This window comes from Lithobates pipiens, unplaced genomic scaffold, assembly GCF_037356315.1.
Source record: "Lithobates pipiens isolate NorthernLeopardFrog02 unplaced genomic scaffold, aLitPip1_a1.2 Scaffold_1, whole genome shotgun sequence".
In the NCBI taxonomy this organism is placed as follows: domain Eukaryota; kingdom Metazoa; phylum Chordata; class Amphibia; order Anura; family Ranidae; genus Lithobates; species Lithobates pipiens.
In genome coordinates, this window is record NW_027507685.1 from 159,024,762 (window position 1) to 159,044,549 (window position 19,788).

The following is a 19,788-nucleotide window of genomic DNA, read 5'->3' on the forward strand; positions in this document are numbered from 1 at the left end:
TAATGGGGAACTCCTCTACACCTCAAAAGAAATCAATCGCTGCTTTGTCACATATTACCAAACATTATATACTTCACAGGTGACATTCAGGAATGACGAATTGACTTCCTACTTAGACAAGGTCGATGTCCCTGTCCTGACTGCCAAGTACAGGGATTGGACAGACCTATCACCCTGGACAAGACCCTTAAAGCACTTAAATCTATGCAGCCGGGCAAGACCCCTGGAGCTGACGGAATACCTGTAGAGCTTACAAACAATACCCTGACATTTTGACCGATAGACTCCACAAAATGCTGCCGAAGACCTACAGGCACTGCCACACTCCATGAGGGAGGCAGTCACAATTGTCATCCCGAAGCCGGGTAAGGACCCTTCTATGTGCACCTCCTATAGACCAATCTCACTGCTAAATGTTGACGCTAAAATACTGGCAAAGATAGTGGCAAACAGATTGAACACAGTTATCACCGAGCTGGTCCACCCTGATCAAACAGGCTTTATGCCTGTAGAGGCACTGACATAAACCTCAGGAGACTGTTCACTCACATAGCCAGACCAATCACAGAAGGGGAGGGACTGGTGGCCTCCCTGGACGCAGAGAAGGCCTTTGACTCTGTTGAGTGGAGATACCTCTGGGCGGTCCTGTCTAAATTTGGTTTTGGTCCGAAATTTATCTTGTGGGTTTAACTGCTATACACAGCTCCCCAGGCTAGAGTATATACCAATGCTTGTCTCTCGGACCCATTCCAGAGGCTTCCCCCTCTCTCCGGGCCTGTTCGCTCTGGCTATCGAACCTCTGGCCGCTCTAATTAGAGCAGAGACTGAAGGGTATACAAGTGGGGTATACAAGTGGGTGACATTCACAAAAAAATCTCGCTATATGCCAATGACGCCCTACTGTATTTGGCTGACTCATCCACCTCCTTGGCTCAATTCAATCGTTTTAGCGAATTCTCGGGAATACGGATTAATTGGGACAAATCTGAGATATTTTCACTATATCCCTGATGCAACTTAAATGGGTAGAGGAGGTCAAATACTTGGGGATAAAGATCACAGTGGACTTGGGGCAATACACGACCCGAAACCTGCAGCATGGCATTCGCTTCCCCTGACACCTGTAGGCAGAGTCAATCTGCTGAAAATTGTCCTCCTGCCCAAGTTTCTATATTTCTTTAGAAACACCCCAATTCAAATTCCAAGGGATTTCTTCAAGAGACTAGAGGGGCATCTGGGGAACTTTGTCTGGGCTGGGAGACCTCCTAGAGTAGCAAAACAGATACTACATCTCCCCGTTTTCAGAGGTGGACTGGCTCTTCCTAATTTTCACATTTATTACTGGGCTGCCGTTTTGGTCACTGTTTGGTGGTGGTTCTCCCAGCCCAGACAGAATCCTGCAGTTAGATTGGAGGCAGACATTCTGGAATCATATGCCGCTCTCAGCAACCTTGCATTTAGAGGCAAACGGGCTGCCCCCTCAGATACTACCCCCATGAAAACCACAATACAGGAGTGGCAAGAAGCCAGGGTGATATATGCAAAACCCTTCTACATATCCCCACACACACCCTTATGGGGCAATCCCCTCCTACCTCTTTAACTTCTTACCAGACCCTATACTCAATACCAGCGAAGTGGTCATACTGGCAGCTGAGACGTGCCTTTTTTGTTACAGAAAATAACATTGGAGTCATACTCAGTGGAGTGACTCTTGACCTCCAGCACAATGGGGCGACCTCTATCCTCCCTCTATCTCTATCTGACAGTAGCCCACAATGCTATGTTGACCAGATCCTGGAAAACTGACATACATACCCTAGATGACGAGACATGGGAGGACTGTGTCTCCACATACATCCCATCAATGATAGCCACAAGGGACAGATTTATACAGCTCCAATTCTTAAATAGGACCTACTTCACCCCGCAAAGATTAGCCCGAATATTCCCCCAAAGAGACCCACTCTGCCTCAGATGTAGTCAGGAAATAGGCTCATTCTGGCACACGGTCTGGTCATGCCCCAAAATCCTGACCTACTGGGAGCAGATAGCTGACAACTTGGGCAAGGTGTCCTGAGTTCGGATCCCGTTGGATCCCTTGACCCTCCTCCTGAGTCATTTGGAGGAGGTCCAGGGAGACAGATACACCAAGTTATTTCTGACATTCTCCCTGTTTTATGCCAGAAGAGAAATTCTCCTTAAATGAAAGTCGACCCAATCAGCTGAGAGTCCTGGTGCCTTTCTATTAACGCAGTACTGCCCCTTTATAGAATCACTTATGAGAGCAGACAATGCCCTGCAAAATTTGACAAAATATGGTCGGGGTGGATTGATGAAAATGGCTGAATATGTATAGAAAGGTAATCCAGACCTACTCTTACCTTACTACTCCCCCCTCCCGACTTGGTTCACCCTTCGGACATCCTGTTTAGGATGATGGGCAAAGACCATGTAAAAAACATGCTGTATAAAAATCCCTGGACGAAGCTGAAGACGACCTGACTCTGACACTGCATGAACCCGAATCCTAGATTTAGTGTCATAGAGTGCGTTAACCCTTAGAATGTTTACTGTACGTGCCTGAATGCAATTTTCCTATGCAAGTGAAACTGTAATGCTGTTTGGTCTTTCAATAAAACATCTCTGTTAAAAAAAAAAAAAAAAAGAGAGAAGCAGGTGTCCACGCACCAATAAGAGAAGCAGGTGTCCACGCACCAATAAGAGAAGCAGGTGCCCACGCACCAATGAGAAAAGCAGGTGCCCACGCACCAATAAGAGAAGCAGGTGCCCCATCCACCAATAAGAGAAACAGGTGCCCACGCACCAATAAGAGAAGCAGGTGCCCACGCACCAATAAGAGAAGCAGGAACCCACATATCAATTAGATAAGCAGGTGTCCACACACCAATAAGAGAAGTAGGTGTCCCACCCACCAATAAGATAAACAGGTGCCCCACCCACCAATAGGAAATGCAGGTTTTCCTACTCACTAGCTTGATAAGCAGTTGTTACACCCACTAATAAGGTAAGCAGGTGCCCACACACCAAGAAGAGAAGCAAGTGCCCACATACCAATAAGAAAAGCAGGTGTCTCATCCACCAATACGATAAGCAGGTGCCCCACCCACCAATAAGAAATGCAGGTTTTCCTACTCACTAGCTTGACAAGCAGGTGTTACACCCACTATTAAGATAAGCAGGTGCCCACACACCAAGAAGAGAAGCAAGTGCCTACATACCTATAAGAAAAGCAGGTGTCCCATCCACCAATAAGATGTGCATTTTTTCCCACCCACCAGTAAGATAAGCAAGTATCTTACTCACCATTAAAGTATGTAATATGACGCAGAGGGAAGCAGGTGTGCAACTAAAAGTCATAGATCCCAGAAAACAAAATATGAACAAGGAAACCTATAATCTATAGCAGGGGTCTTCAAACTTTCTAAATAAAGGGCCAGTTTACTGTCCTTCAGACCTTAAGAGGGGGCCAGACTGTGGTCAGTGGGACTAGAAAATGCCCAGTGGTAAATAATGCCTTAGGCTTGGTAGTCAGCGGGAGAGAAAAACAACCTAGTGCTTGTAGTCAGTAGAAGGAGGGATAGTGTCCCATTGTTGGTGTCAGTGGAAGGAATAGTGTCCCATCATTTGTGTTTGTGGTAGGAATAGTGTCCCATCATTGTATTAGCGGAAGGAATAGTGTCCCATCAGGCCGCGTACACACGCGGGGACTGTTCGCTCAACTTTGTCCGCTGAACAGTGTTTCGGCGGACAGTCCGCTCGTGTGTGGGCTTTCAGCGGACAGTTTCAGCGAACAGTCTGCTGAACAAAGTTTTTCGGAATTTCCGAAAAACTGTCCGCTGAAACTTTGTTTCAGCGAACAGTCCCCTCGTGTGTAGGCTTGTTCGTCAAACTAAGTTCCGCGCATGCTCAGAAAGGATTTACACGCCGAAGTTTGCATTGCAGTGTATAGGACGTCGTTTTCTAGTCCCGTCGTACGTGCCGTTCACGCCATTGCGCACGGTTTCAGCGGACTGTTCGTTCGTCGTGTGTGGCCAAGTCCGTCCATGCTAATTTTGAGCGGACTGTCCGCTGAAACTGTTTGACGAACAAAGTTGAGCGAACAGTCCCCGCGTGTGTACGCGGCCTCACTGATATCAGTGGGAAGAATAGTGCCCCATCACTGATATCAGTGGGAAGAATAGTGCCCCATCACTGATATCAGTGGGAAGAATAGTGCCTGATCTTTGGTATTAATGGGAAGAATAGTGCCTGATCTTTGGTATCAGTGGGAAGAATAGTGCCCCATCATTGGTATTCGTGTGTTAGGGCTGGGCTCAGCCCTTGCTTCTCAAAGCTGGCCACTCAGCTGTTGGACTAATTGCCAGCTCCTTTCTCTCCACAGTGACTCACTTATTGATAATATCCTGCTGGTCAGTCCTGCCTACTTAAGCCACTCAGCCCAGATGATCTCTGCCTTCGCCTTGGTCACATCTCCAGAGAACCTCTCCTGTGTTACTGTTAAAGACTTGCTTGGCTGACATGCCTTCTGGCTCCAGATCATGCTTGCTGTTTTACTACGCTCATCTCTAGCTCCCTGATGTTTTGACTTGTCTGACTATCCGTTCCAGTTCCTGAACTCTGGCTATGTTTTGACTACATTTACTCTGTTTACCTTTTTAGTATTATTATTAAAGTATGATTTAACTGTACTTCTGTCTCAGCCTGATTCATGGTTTCTGACAGTGGGAAGAATAGTGCCCCATCGTTGGTATTAGTGGGAGAAGTAGTGCCCCATCATTGGTATCAGTGGGAGAAATAGTGCCCCATCTTTGGCATCAGTGGGAGAAATAGTGTCTCATCTTTGGTATCAGTGGGAGGAATAGTGCCCCATCATTGGTATCACGGGGGGGTATAGAGCCCCATCATTGGAATCAGTGGGAGGTATAGTGCCCCATTGTTGGTGTCCAGTGGGTGGAATAGTTTTCCGTCATTTATGTCATTGGGAGGATTTATGCCCCATTGTTGGTGTCGATGTAAGGAATAGTGCCCCAGTGTTGATGTCATTGGGAAGAATGTATGTCCCATTTTTGGTGTCATTGGAAGGAATGGTGCCTTGTCATTTGTGTTAGTGGGAGAACTAGTGCATCACCACAGGCTGCAGTTTACAGACTACTGATCTTCAGAAAGCCATATTTCCTGAGGCCTTAGGGCCTGTGTTTTGAGCTTCTTGTCTGGGCACTGGCCTATGTCTGCCTCCATTTCGGATTCTAGGAGGAGTAGGAGGTCTTTCATTCACCGATGTACCTTGGCCATGCACATTAATGGCTAAGGTACATCAACGATGTGTTCATGGTGTGGAGGGGCAATCTCGAGGATTTACACCTGTTTATTGATCACCTTAACCAAAACGAGTGGAACATACATTTAACATATACTTGTGTAGCGATGACACTTTGGACAAGGTGTCTGTCATGTAAAAATTTAATTTTTTTGCCTCAGAACAGTAAAGGGGTTCTGAGAGTTAATTATGTAGGTTTAACTTTAACATCTGTCAGGAAAGGGTCCGTCCGCTGGTAAGATCCATCATTTGGCATGCAGTACTGAGGTCCACCAGCAGGTGTCTCCTGGCAGTTTGTAACTGTCAGGAGAGACTTTCCCTGCTGGTGTTATGTCACCATTGGGCCGCAGTACTAGCGTCCACCAGCGGATGGATCCTGGCAGTAGGGAGCAGGCAACACTTCCTGCACTCAGGTGTTACTTGAGGATAATTAATGCAGTCTTATAAATACCCGGCAAGCCCACACATGCTTGCCTTGGTATCTTTCTCCCTGGATCCTGACCTTGAACCTACTATCCTGACCTTGAGCCTGTATCTGACCCCATCCTGGACCTGTCCCTCCTGTTTGCCTTGGATCGCTGCTCTACAGCTCATCCATCCATCTGTCCTCACCCTGTCCTGTTGGTTCCCCATCCTTACCCATCTGTTGACCCCCCTGTGTATGACCTCGGCCTGGCTTTTGTTACGATTCTGGTATTCCCCAATATTTGTATATATCATTGTTGTTTGTGGTTTTGGGTTGGTTGTGCACTATTATATTCACTTACTTTTCACCTATGTAAATAAACACCGTTATTTTTCACTTACATGTGTTTCTGGTTTCCTCTGTGCAGTCCACACAGTTCTGGTCTTATCTGATACGTGACAACATCAGTTTTGGCCGGGCTGTGTTAGAGTTCTGCCTGGTCATGTGTACAGTGAGGTGCACATGACAGGCTCAGAACCAGGCCTGTTTGGACGCTTTAGGTATCAGCTTCCCTGGAGCCAATCAGTGGGTGCGCCTGGCCCCGCTGAGGAGTCTGGGGAATGGTACTTAAGATGTTGAAGTCACATGTTCAGGGTTCGTCCGCTAGGCCATAGCTGCCTGTTCCTGGTTCTGGACTGGGGTAGCCCCGTGAGGTGTCCCGGTCACGGGAGCGTGTGTCGCTCCACAACATGCTTCGGTTGGCTAACCCCAATAGACCCGCCTGGTCTGGGGTAAAGATACGTCTGTTCCTGAGTCTCGGAACCGGCAGGTCCGAGGCGCAGTAACTGATGGAGGATTCAAGGCGTCCGGGTGTGCTCTCGGCTTGGAGGGGCACCACAGCTTGTGTAAGCGATCAGGGTAGACTATTCAAGAGGAGGGCCAACAAGCTGGCATCCCGAGAAGTGCCTGGTTGCTGGGTTGTCAAGGACATCAGCGAATCCTCCTTTTTCCAGTACTGCCAAGGAGACAGAGAACGTTCCAGGTACTGAGGAAAAGGTTCCCGTTCACTTCTGTTACAAATTGCTCTAAGCCAAAGATTTCACAAGTGTTGGATCAAACTGCTGATTGCCATAATCTCTGGCTAGAGATTTGTTCAGCTTTAAAGCACCCAGCTGCGAGTGGCTACTCTCTGGGGGGTATTCGAGACTTTCTGATAACTAGCAGTTCAAGGTGCCTGAGTTTCTTCACCCTTGCCCTCTGTTCCCATACGAGACTGTGTTGTTGAATGTTACCCCTGCAAATAAAAAGCTTTCTAAAGGACTTTTATGGTGTCAGCGTCCAAAGTTGTTGGGTACTAACCCTGGGAACCCCTAGACGTGGAAGAACCAGCCAAGCGGAGGTAACCAGTAAGCCCAAAAGTTAAGGCCGGCCTGCCAAAGGTTATGGCCGCTACACTAGTGATCAGACTGAGATTTCCTTTCTAGACCTATGGATAACTGATGAGGAGAGGTAGCTAAATACCTGCACGTTCCGCAAGGAAACTGCGGCCAATAGCCTCTTACGTGCCGATAGCCAACATCCACATTGGCTCAAAAATGGAATCCCTATAGGTCAATTCCTAAGGATAAAACAAAATTTTACAAAGGCTGATGACTATAAAAAAGAGGGAACAGAGATGTACAAAAGATGTCGTGAGCGAGGCTACTCTCATAGCCAAACCAGGAAAGCCAAAAAAGGTGGCAGGTAGAAGTAGGGAAAGCCTACTCCAAAATGAAAATGAGAATAATGATGAGGGATCTTCATTGACCACTACAAAAAAATGTGATCCTGTTAGATCAATAACAGCCTTTGGTGCACAATGGAATTAGGTGCGCAATATTTTGGAGAGACATTGGAGGATACTAACTAATAGCCCCGGCCTCACCGAAATAGTGGGTACCACCCCCAAAATGGTAGCTTGATGTGCCAAAAATTTAGGAGATATGTTAATACAATCCGAATTCACAAAAGAATTAGACTCTAATTGGCTGTTGACTTACCCGAGAACAAAAGGAATGTTCCCTTATAATAAGAGTCAGATTTGTCCCTTTGTCCATAGGACCCAGACTTTTATGGATGCTCTTGAACAAGAAAGTTTTGAGATTAGGGATCTAATTAACTGTTCATCGACAAGAGTTATTTACATTGATCACATGCCCTTGCCCAAAAATGTATATAGGTAAGACAAAGAGGACATTGAAAGTAAGGATAGGTGAGCACCTAAGAGAAATAAGGGACAGAAACCCTGAAAAACCTTTGGCAAAACATTTTGCCCAATGCCATGATGGGTGTCCATCTGGCATGAAGTTCCTCTTTCCGGTGGGCCTTAACACTGGACTCAATCTGCAAGTCTTCCTGAAGAGCTGATTACTTCTCCTAGTAATTCAGCCAAATTACTTACGGCTGAGCCACTATATAGTGGTTAAATAATTGGCTTATCTAGTTTATGATGTATTGGTCTGGATGTTATATATATATATATACTTTCCTCTTTCTTCCCCTACATACATGTGTGTATGTATACATACACACATGCATGAGCATGCTAATGTAAATACATATATGTTTAACTTTATATTTTGCTAATTCGTATGTTCCCTGCCTACAATTTTCATCTCTATTTCTCATTTCCCCCTTTTTTTTTCTTCTTTCGCTTTACTTTTCTTTTCTATTAAGCCCCTGAAAATTCCGCAAGTCTATACTAATGACGCTAATCGTATCATGATTTTAGCTGTCAGTGCACTCCCGGTGTCTATTGGCCTCTTTTTTGAAGTTCATCATTCACTGCATCCTAAGCATAACACTTGTCCCCTTAAATCTACATCGATGGGCGGCACTTAACACAAAGAAATTCATGATATAAGGGAGTGCGGACTGCCGTCCAATCAGCGTCCAGATGAAGCTACGTTATGTACTATGGCGAAATGCATCAACGCCACGACAGTTCGTCATGTGATGCCGTCTCACCAAGCTTCCAGCTGCTGAGGATGCTGACTACACGAGGAGACATCCAATCGTGACGGCACCTAGCCGGTCACATAGGCGAAGCCATAGCTGGAAATACACCGATATCCATGCCTGAAGACCAGTGACAGACCCACGGAGGGGACTATAGAGGACGGAGGCATCAACATACACATCGTATGAGCAGTAAAGTACCTCTAATACAGGGCTAAAGTTTCTAGCCCGCTACAGGTGACTTAAAATATAGCATCTGATTACATGAAGCCTCACAGTCTCATGATTGGTAATACCCGCAAGGGACTAAAAGTCTAATACCCATCAAAGATGTACACAGTACCGGGACTAAACACAACCCTTATTAAGGATCTATTCTGCCATATTCTAAACCATTGTTTCTCAACCAGGGTACCGTGGATCACTTGGGTTCCTCAAGAGGTTGCTAGGGGTTCCCTGAGCAATGGTCAATTTCTGCCTCTCAGGTAAGTTCTCAAGGACACCATTGATCTTTTTAGTTATCTGTAAGGGGGTAATTCTTCCCAATAACCACAAGTGTAAGAAGCATTCTTATCATTCTTATCATTGGCCGTCACACTAATGTATGATGAGTTGTATATTTTTCATTTTTAGCAGGGGTTCCCCAAGACCAGAGAGTTATTTTTAGGGTTCCTCTGTGTTGAAAAGGTTGAGAAAGGCTGTTGTCACCGGGACTTTCCAGGAAAATCTTTTTTATATGTACAAGATCTACACTTGACACATCCTTAAGCCCCATACACACTATTAGATTGTCTGCTGATTTTTTCCTTCAGGTTTACCAAAACCATGTAGTACAACGGCCTGCCTGATTGCATACACACAGAAACCCCTATGGTTTGACCTCATATTATATGGTTTTGGTAAATCTGATGGAAAAAATCTGCAGAAAATCTGATAGTGTGTATGGGGCTTTACTAATACCTGGCTAAAGACTATTCAAGACATGTTCCCCTGGATGGAAAGATCAGAATTTATGTCTCTCAATTCCATGTACTTTAGTGCATTCCTTGCTCCCTTGTAAGTAATTCCCACCAATCAGCTTCCTCTTTCCTTCCCCTTTCCCCTTTCCCTATGTGAGTGTGCAATGTATGTGTGGAGTGCTGCGTAAATTGATGGCACTATATGGGTACCTAAAATATATAATAGATGAGCATCTTAATGAGACACAATGTACAGGGATAGTAACAATTGTAGACACGCACCCACACTCACTCAGGTTGAACTGGATGGACTGGTGTCTTTATTCAACCTTCCTAACTATGTACTGTGTAACTATGTATCAATTCCTTCCTGGAGCCATGCCCAGTTAAGCTGTCACTTTACATTGTACATTTTTTCTTAAAAGAAATATCTATGATGAATTTCATCTAACACCTTAACCCGTCTATTGCTATGCGGCCTCCGGGCACTTCTTTTTATTTGTTATATGTAGTGTCTTATGTTTGTGTGTATGTGTGATGCATCCATTATTGTAGTGATTTTCAAATGGCCATTATAGTGAAGCTGTTATCTTTTCTGACATTCGGCTAATCATTTCGCTAAGCTGTTTTAAAGTAACTTAATAAATATGAATTTTGATGGGTCGCATTCTGTTGCCATTAGTAACTTTTTTCTGGTGTTTTACACCCAAATTATTTGGTTTTGCTATATGTATAGTTACGGCAACAGCACCCTACATGGTGTAGGATCCATGAGTAATCACCCCACCTGTTGAGGTGAATACACATGCTAAGCCTACCTCCTTTGTTGTCTTTCTTACAATTCAACACTGCCACAAATTTGTGGCAAGTGATCCTTGCTATCTGGGTTGCCTCAGAGATTGGGAGTGTTCTCCCTGGGAGGGTGTGAGTTGTGATTTGGATACCTCGTGTGATCAGACTGTACTAGAGAGTACCCCCACTGCTTGTAAGGAAGGAAAAGAGGGACTGGGACCAGTAAGATTGAAAGAGAGAAATCACAGCAGCTCCTATTCCTGTCTGAGGACTGAATCAAAGTTAATTTGTTATCTGATGGATTTATTATGTTTTCTTTGAGGGCCCCAACTTTGCCGGCCAACAGTTTTTATTTTTTTTTCATCAATCACTGGCCAGTGGTATAAAACTGTGACTGTTTTAGCAAATTGGGACTGTCTTTATATACTGTAGGTAAATGCAGTACAATTCTGTTAATTAATGTTAGTCAGAATACTGCAAGTGTGAACCAAATCTCTCAGCGTAATGTTATTGTCTTATTGATTGTTTGTATAATTATACCTGCTAATTCTTTCTTGGCTTAGGCTTATGCTTGGCCTACTAAATTCTTTGAAATACCTCAAGGTGTGTCAGTAAGTGCTGGGTGAGCATTCTAGCTTTCGTTACCTGCCCATGCAGGCACCATCCCACTGTTACAGTAGTAGGCAATGCACCCACACTGCAGTGGACCAGAATGCACAATGATTGAGACACGTGTGTTACTACATAGTTTAATGGGCCCTCAGATAAGATCAACTTGGGCTTGCTCAGTCAGAAATTGGCATGTTGGCCACATTTTATAGGTTTGTGATTGTAAAAATTATAAATAACACCGTGCTTGTTTACATAGTAAAAGCAAATGTCACCCACAACATTTTACATATTTGGTGTAACCTCGAGATTATAGAGGAGAGGGTTTTTTCCTTGGGTGGAGGGTGGGATCTGGTCAGTGAAAACCTGATCCGGGCTCCCCTGCAGCTCAACAGCAACAGATCCGTTCTAATAGTGACAGACTGCTGGCTGCCATCAACCAGGAATAGGAATCTCTGCTACCAATGCTGCTTTGGAGCTCTCTGGTGCAGAAGTATTGACACTAACAGCTGGCAGCTCAAAAGCCTGGCAGAGCTGCTGTAACTCAATGTGTAGGCCTGATTAGAGGTATGGAGCATAAGGTGCTGCATGCTGATGGGCTTATTTGGCACCAAAGATCTATGGGCATCTTTGGCTATTGTGACCTTAAAACCTGGCAATTTCCAGATGAACATACCAAAATTTGCTTTGTAGATGGCCCTGTTTGCCCCTCCCGCCATAACTGAAAAATAAAGGAGCCAGATGCAGTGATGGTTGGTGGTAAATTTTGGGGGGGGTGGCAAACAATACAATCGCTGCCCCCCCCTGTCGGTCGGTCACCAGCCCCGCACTAATGCCATCTAGTTTGCGGGCAGCGCTTCCTTCGGGGGCATCTCCTCCTTCTGGTGCTTTACGGCGGCTTCCCCTGTGTCTCTTCCCTCCTCCACCTCGGCGGCATTAGGATCGCTTCTCCTCTCGGCCAATCAGTTGATGGGTCTCAGGACCCACTTCTTGATTGGCCAGCAGGAGAATCAGGAAGACAATAGCAAATATTAATTCACTAATGTCAAACAACTGGGTGGGCTTGGGCACAGTGCTTTGCACCCGATGCCCACCCCTTTTTTTAAGCCTATTAGAGCCTCTTTTTTAAGCCTCACATGCTTCTACAAAAAAAAAAAAACATTGGAACCCATGCGTCCGGTGCCCCGCATGTAGATCAGGGGGCCAGGCACATGAATTAGGGGGATGCGCCTGCATTCCGCCCCTGCGCCCTGCATTACGGACCACCACTGGCCTGATGGAAAGTTGTTAAAGGGGTTGTAAAGTAATTTTTTTTTTTTAAATAACAAACATGTTATACTTACCTCCACTGTGCAGCTCGTTTTGCACAGGGGGGCCCCCGAACCTGCTCTTCTGGGGTCCCTCAGTGGCTGTCTCTGCTTCCTCCCGCATGTACTTCTCACGTTCATGCGAACTCCCTTGCATGGTGAGAAGCACTTGCGGGCACGCTCCCGTGATACAGCCGGCAGCTATAGCCGCTCGCTGTATCACTCTGCCCCGCCCCCCGGTGCGCTGCATCATTGGATGTGATTGACAGCAGCGCGAGCCAATGGTTGTGCTTCTTTCAATCCATCCACTCCAGACAATCAGCAGCCAGGTTGAGCAGTGAAGAGGACGTCAGGGGCGAGCGCGGGACTTTCGAGGGGTCAGGTAAGTAAAACGGGGGACTGGGGGGCCGGCACTGTAAGATGTTTTTTTACCTTAATGCATAGAATGCATTAAGGTGAAAAAATATTTACCTTTACAACCCCTTTAACCTGTTATACAAGGAAATAAAGCTAATGCTTGGATATTCTGACATCCACCACCAGATGTCAGACCACAATTGCCCAGCAGGGGGATTCAACCATCAAGAAAACAGCTAGGTCTAATACAGAGGCTGAAGTACCTCGTTCCAAACACAAAAGTCAAATAAGATGCCCAAAGACCTTTTGATGGAGGTTAAACAAATATAGATACTATATATAAAATCAAATTCAATATAGGATTTGTCCATCAGTGCTGTTAGCATTGGTGGTTGAATATGTTGGATTATTTTCTGTCAGGGCACAGGCTGAACAAAAAATAAGTAATAGTGGATGGCCAACTTCACAGGAGTTAGTGGAATAATAGGTGCCCCACATTTTTAAATGCTATCGCTGTAATCACTATAGCTAGATTCCTGACCTCACAGTGATAGTCCAAGGAAACTTTGTACTTTAATTATAATTATAATTAATTTATTAATTTTAATTATAATTTTGCAATGTTCCATGGACTTTAAAAAAAAGTCCAGAAACATAATTAATTACATGTTCAAGCAGAGTTTCCCTGTAAGCACTTTTCAGCCCCCTCTAGGCCACATTCAGGATGTCATTTTATGGGGGGGAGGGGGGGGCAGGTACTTAGTTTTGACAGGTATCCCACTCCAGCTCGGGCCGCCTAGGTTACTCACACAGAAGTTCTTCTCTCACCTTCCCTCCAATCTTCTGGGACACATCACAGGTCCCAGAAGACTGCCTGGCCATCGAGGAGGCATAGCATGACTCGCGCATGTGCAGTGCACACCCGGCTGACATCTCACAAGTGCCCTCACTTGTACTGCTGGCGCCTCGGAGAGGCGAGGGAGAAAACCGAATGTTCCGGCAGCCGCATTGCTGGATCCTGAGATGATTGACCGGTGAGTGTGTGTTTAATTAAAAGTCAGTGGCTACACTTTTTATAGCTGCTGACGTTTAATAAACACAAAAATGACTGGAACCCCGCTTTAGGAATTTAGCTTATAATGCAGAATAGAGGTCAAATTTTAACTTTTTAATTTTGTGCTGAAAATCAGGTTGGGTAAGTTAAAGAAGAAGTAGGGTCAAAGCTCATATTTCTCCTGTAGGTCATAGGAGTGCACTTAGTTCTGCACTCCTGTGATCCAGATGCAGCCAACAGATTGGTTGACGTCACTGAGCTAGTCCAGACTCTGGAAGGATCCCCACTTTAATGTCAGGATAAACCCAGATTCCTGAGCCAGACCCTCCTCAGATTGGTGCTCCAGTGAGCTCTGGAGGGGCAGAGCAGAGAGCCGCTGACTAACAGTCACTGCTCTCAGCTCACTGGAGACTGAGAACTGAGCCATCAGGAGTGTTTGATCGCTCAGTTCTCAGGCTTTAAGGCGGTGGGAGACAGTACCCTTGATTAGGTGAGCATGTAAGTTCATTTTTTATAATACCTGCATTTCTCTTTTAAAGGCTAACCCCACCTTTCTTACTATGTTAGATGCTATGCCCATATTTGGAGTGTAACATGGCACCAATTATCTCTACCCCCAAACTGCCCCCCGGAAGAATTGCAGGGTAGCATGTCACTTTTGAATCCCCCTACATGGCTAAATCATTAATTTATAGAGATCTATGAAGAAATACTCCACAAGTCCTGTCTGACCCTGCAACACCGAGACTTACAGTTATTAGAGAAGATGAGCTTGGGATCCTCCAAACTTACCTCCATCCAAATATCAAAGTGGTGTTTTTTTTTTAGTGCAATCAGCTGCAGGCTGGGTCATTCACCACCAGGTAGCCCATGTAAACATATGCAGATAGCTGCAGCCGCTGAGCCCATTCACTGCAATGGCAGGCTGTTGGCTGTTGCAGCTTTACACTTTGTGTGCATCCAACCGCAATCACTGCAGGTCATCACTGGCTGTGCGAACAGTCACAAATAGCTACCAGCAAACAGCTGATATTTGCTGCTAGGATTCGCAGTGTGGCAAAACACCTGTGCAAATGGAGCCTTAGGGGTCCATTCACATGGACATATGTGTATTTTCTGCATGAATGCAGGTTCTTGCTGGCAGAAGATCCTGCATAAAATACACATCTAAAGTACTCGCAATTAGATGCGTTTAGACGCATACAGTGTTTAGACATATACAATTTTTATTTCATTAAAATGAATGGCTACACATTTTTGTGTACACGTGTTTAGATGCCTATACGCGCTTAGGTGTGTTTGTGCATGCCTAATATCTGCAGATCTGTGCAGCACTGGATGGAGAAGTGTCCTTGTTTCTGCACAGCTAAGTGCAGCACACATTTTTTCCTATACAGTACATGCATTTGTGTGTATGGGCTCATCGATCACCCTAGATGAGCACAAAACTATGCACAGTGTACAGGTGAGTTCAGAAGACACCCAGGCGCCTCTCTAGTAGTTATTAAAAAGAGAAGTATGGGCAAAGCTTTTTTAGTCATACTTCTCCTGTGGGTCACTGAACTGCACTTACTTTTGCTCTGCTGTGACCCAAAATCAGCTGACAGTGAACTATTACCCCTTATCAGCTGATGTGAAGGAGCTGCTTCAGAAACTGGTAGGAGCCCAACAATATTGTTGGGATCCACATGCCTGCCTGATTGACAGCTGGCTCTGCCTTTCAGCATACCACTGAGAGGTGGAGCCAGCTGCACCCACCCCCTCTCTGGTGAGCAATTACGGAATTGCTCGGTTCTTAGGCTTAGAGCCGGCAGGGGATAGCACACTATTTAGTATTCATTGCCGTTCAGTCATTTAGATGTTTCTGACTCGTCATGACCTCATGGACCATAGCAACCCAGGCTTTTCTGTCCTCCACTGCCTCCGGGAGCTTGCTTAAAGGGGGATTTCACTGTAAAAAAAAAAATATTAAAAGCCAGCTACAAATACTGCAGCTGCTGACTTTTAATAAATGGACACTCACCTGTCCCAGGATCCAGCGATGTCGGAAGCCGAGGCCGCTCGATTGCTCGGCTCCTGGCTGCTGCCGCCGCCATTCTAGGTGAGGGAATCAGGAAGTGAAGCGTTGCTGCTTCACTTCCCGGTTCCCTACTGTGCATGCGCGAGTCGCGCAGCACAATACGAATGGTCCGCACTGTCTCTGGGACCTGTGTGTGTCTCAGCAGACAGCGCGCTGGGACAGGAAGAGGCATAGACTCCTGTGGGAGTCTATGCCTCTTCTTAGACCGGTATCTGCACCCCCCTCCCCCCTGAAAGGTGCCAACTGTGACACCGGAGGGGGGGAGGGTTCCGATGAGCGGAAGTTCCACTTTAGGGTGGAACCCGGCTTTAACTTCGTGTTCATTGTTTTGCTTATGCTATCTATCCATCTTGTTTTCTGTCGTTCTCTTCTCCTTTTTCCTTCCATGTTTCTCAGCATCAGGGTCTTTTCCAATGAGTCCTCTCTTCGCTCGCTTCTCTCTCTTAGGTGGCCACGGTTTTTGAGTTTTATCTTCAGGATCTGTTCTTCCTGTGAATATTCAGCATTGCTCTCCTTCAGGATTGACTGGTTTGATCTTCTTGCCATCCAAGGGACTTTCAAGAATCTTCTCCAACACCATAGCTCAAGAGCATCATTTCTTCGGCGTTCAGCCTTCCTTATGGTCCAACTTTCCTATCCATAAGTTATTACTGGAAATACCATAACTTTGACTATATGGCACTTTGTTGGTAGGGTGATGTCTGTGCTTTTTATAATGTTGTCTAGGTTTGCCATTGCTTTCCTCCCAAGAAGCAAGCGTTTCTTAAGTTCATGGCTACAGTCACCGTCTGCCACGACCTTGGAGCCTAGGAAGATATAATCTGTCACTGTTTCCATGTCTTCTCCTTCTATTTGCCAACGAGTGATGGTACCGGTTCCCATGATCTTAATTTTCTCAATGTTCAAATTCAGGCCAGCTTTTGCGCTCTCCTCTTTCACCTTCAATAACTAGTTGCCGCCCACCCACTGTCAAATGACGGCGGGTGGTGCGGCTCTCATTCTGGGATGCCATCATATGATGATGTCCCAGGACGGGCATGCAGCGTGGCAATCGCGGCTGTGCCATGTTGCTAGTACACGGCGCAACCCTGATCTCTGTAAAGAGCTGCGTCCCCATCTTTAAGCATGTGATTGGCTGTGTCCAATCACAGCTGGTAACATGTAAACATGGAGATGCCAGTAATTTGCGCTCCTCGCCTCACACGGACATAGTGTGAGAAGAGGAGAGCCGATCAGTGGCATCTTCTCATGGGGACAGCTAGGTATGTAATCAGGGCACTGATCATTAGTGCCTAGATTACAATGAAGTGCCCACCAGTGTCACCAAACAGTGCCCACCATTGCCCACCAGTGGCAGCAATCAGTGCCCACCACTGCCCACAAGTGCCACCACTCAGCGCCCATTAGTGATGCCAGTCAGTGCTAGCTATCAGTGCTGCCCATCAATGGCCATCACTGCTGTCGATCAATGCCCATCAGTACTGTCTATCCATGCCAGTGCTCATCAGTGCCACATATCAGTGCCACCTATCAGTGCCCATAAGTGCGGCATATTAGTGCCTCCTCATCAGTGCCCATAAGTGCCGCCTCATCAGTGCCCATAAGTGCCACCTCATCAATGCCCACCAGTTCAGCCTATCAGTGCTGCCTCATCAGCGTACATCAGTGAAGGAGGAAAATTACTTTGTTACAAAATTTACTGACAGAGACTAAGTAAAAAAATATTGTTTTCAAAATTTTTGGTCTTTTTTTTTTTGTAAAAAAAAAAAAAAAAACCCCAGCGGTGATTAAATACCACCGAAAGAAAGCTCTTTTTGTATGAAGAAAATGACAAATAATTTGTTTGGGTATAGTGTAGCATGACCGCGCAATTGGCATTCAAATGAATGGCCTGGGCAGGAAGGGGGTTAAGTGCCCTGTAGCCTGCAAGTGGTTAAAGTGCGAGTCCCTGCTAAAACTAAAATCCCTGCAGCTATAGACACACCTGTGATCTAACACTAACCTATCTAGCCCTGTAAAGAAAAGATGAGTATATATGCCTTTTCCAAAGCTGATCCAGCCCAATCCCACGCTGAGCTGTCAGCCGTGTCTTCTCTGTGTAGGTGGGTGAAGAGGACACCTCCGACAACGGAAGCCCCCATAGTGACTCTATGGGTGATGTCACTTCCCGTTCTTATCACAGCCGTTGTCAGCCATGTCCTCTGCAGAGCTTCCGCCGCTGGAGACCGGATCAGCTTCAGAAAAGGTATGTATATTGATTTTTTTCTTTACAGGGCTAGATAGGTTAGTGTTAGATCGCGGGTGTCCATAGATGCAGGGATTTTAGTTTTAGCATGGAATTTCACTGTAATAGACTCTTTAGTACTGTGATTAGTGTGGTATCACCTGCATACCTTACCTACAATCTTATTTCCGGCTTGTGATTTGTCGATCCTGGCATTTCGTATGATGTACACTGCATATAATACACATCCTTGCCGCACTCCTTTCTCCGTTTTGAAGCAGTCAGTTGTTCCATGTCCTGTTCTAACTGTTTCTTCGTGACTTGCATACAGGTTTTTCAGAAGACAGGTGAGGTGATCTGGTATTGCCATTTCTTTCAGTGGTTGCCACATCTTGTTGTGATCCACACGATCTGAGGCTTTACTGTAGTCAATAAAGTAGAAGTAGACAGGGGGGTTATTTACTAAGGGCAAATCCACGTTGCACTGCAAGTGCACTTGGAAGTGCAGTCGCTGTAAATCTGAGGGGAAGATCTCAAAAGAGGGGAAGCTCTGCTGATTTTATCATCCAATCATGTAGAAGCTAAAATGCTGTTTATTATTTTCCTTGCATGTCCCCCTCGGATCTACAGTGACTGCACTTCTGAGTGCACTTGTAGTGCAAAGTGGATTTACCTTTAGTAAATAACCTCCATTGCTCTGGAACTCCCTTGCTTTCTCCACGATCCAGCAAATGTTGACAATTTGATCTCTAGTTCCTCTGCCTCCTTGTACTTATGGTAGCTCTCGGGTCACATATTGCTGAAGACTAGCTTCTAGTTAGTTAGTATTTAGGATGTACAGTACGTTTATTTATTTATTTTGAAATCCACACTTCTCCATTGTTTGTAGAGTACAAGCGCAGTGATCAGCACAGTTGTAGCCCATGGACACTTCCTGCAGCCCTGCTGTAAGCGAAGGATCAGCGGATGCAGAATGAGTGCATTGCACCCGCAATGCTTTGCAGGCGCCTATAAAAAAAGAATATGAACCTCTTGCTGACCGCTGTACACCGATATACATCTGCACAATGGCAGCGGTGGGCAAATGGGCGTACCTGTACATCCCCTTTAATTGGCGGGGCTAGCGGATGCGTGCGCGTGAGCCGTGTACAGTGCAACCGTGCCCACGAGACCGGGGGACTTGATGTCCACCGGTCTCCCGCCGATTGTGTCACAGAGCCGCAGAACGGGAAAGTGCCTATGTAAACAAGGCATTTCACCGTTCTGCCTTGTGTCATGACCAGGGATGAGCTCCGGTGTGTTCGCATGCTCCACGTGCAGAGCCCGCCAGGAAGTTGGCGCAGCGCTGCGCTAATCACAGGCAGTGAGGCATTTCCCAATCCCTGCAGCCGTGCATCGGGGGAATAACTCACTGCCTGTGATTAGCGCAGCACTGCGCCGACTTCCTGGCGGGCTCTGCACGTGGACCCTCCCTAGGACACACTTAACCCCTTCATCGCCCCCTAGTGGTTAACCCCTTCTCTGCCAGTGCCATTTACACAGTAATCAATGCATTTTTATAGCACTGACTGCTGTATAAGTGACAATGGTCCCAAAATAGTGTCAAAAGTGTCCGCCATAATGTTGCAGTCAAGATAAAAATCGCTGATCACCACTATTACT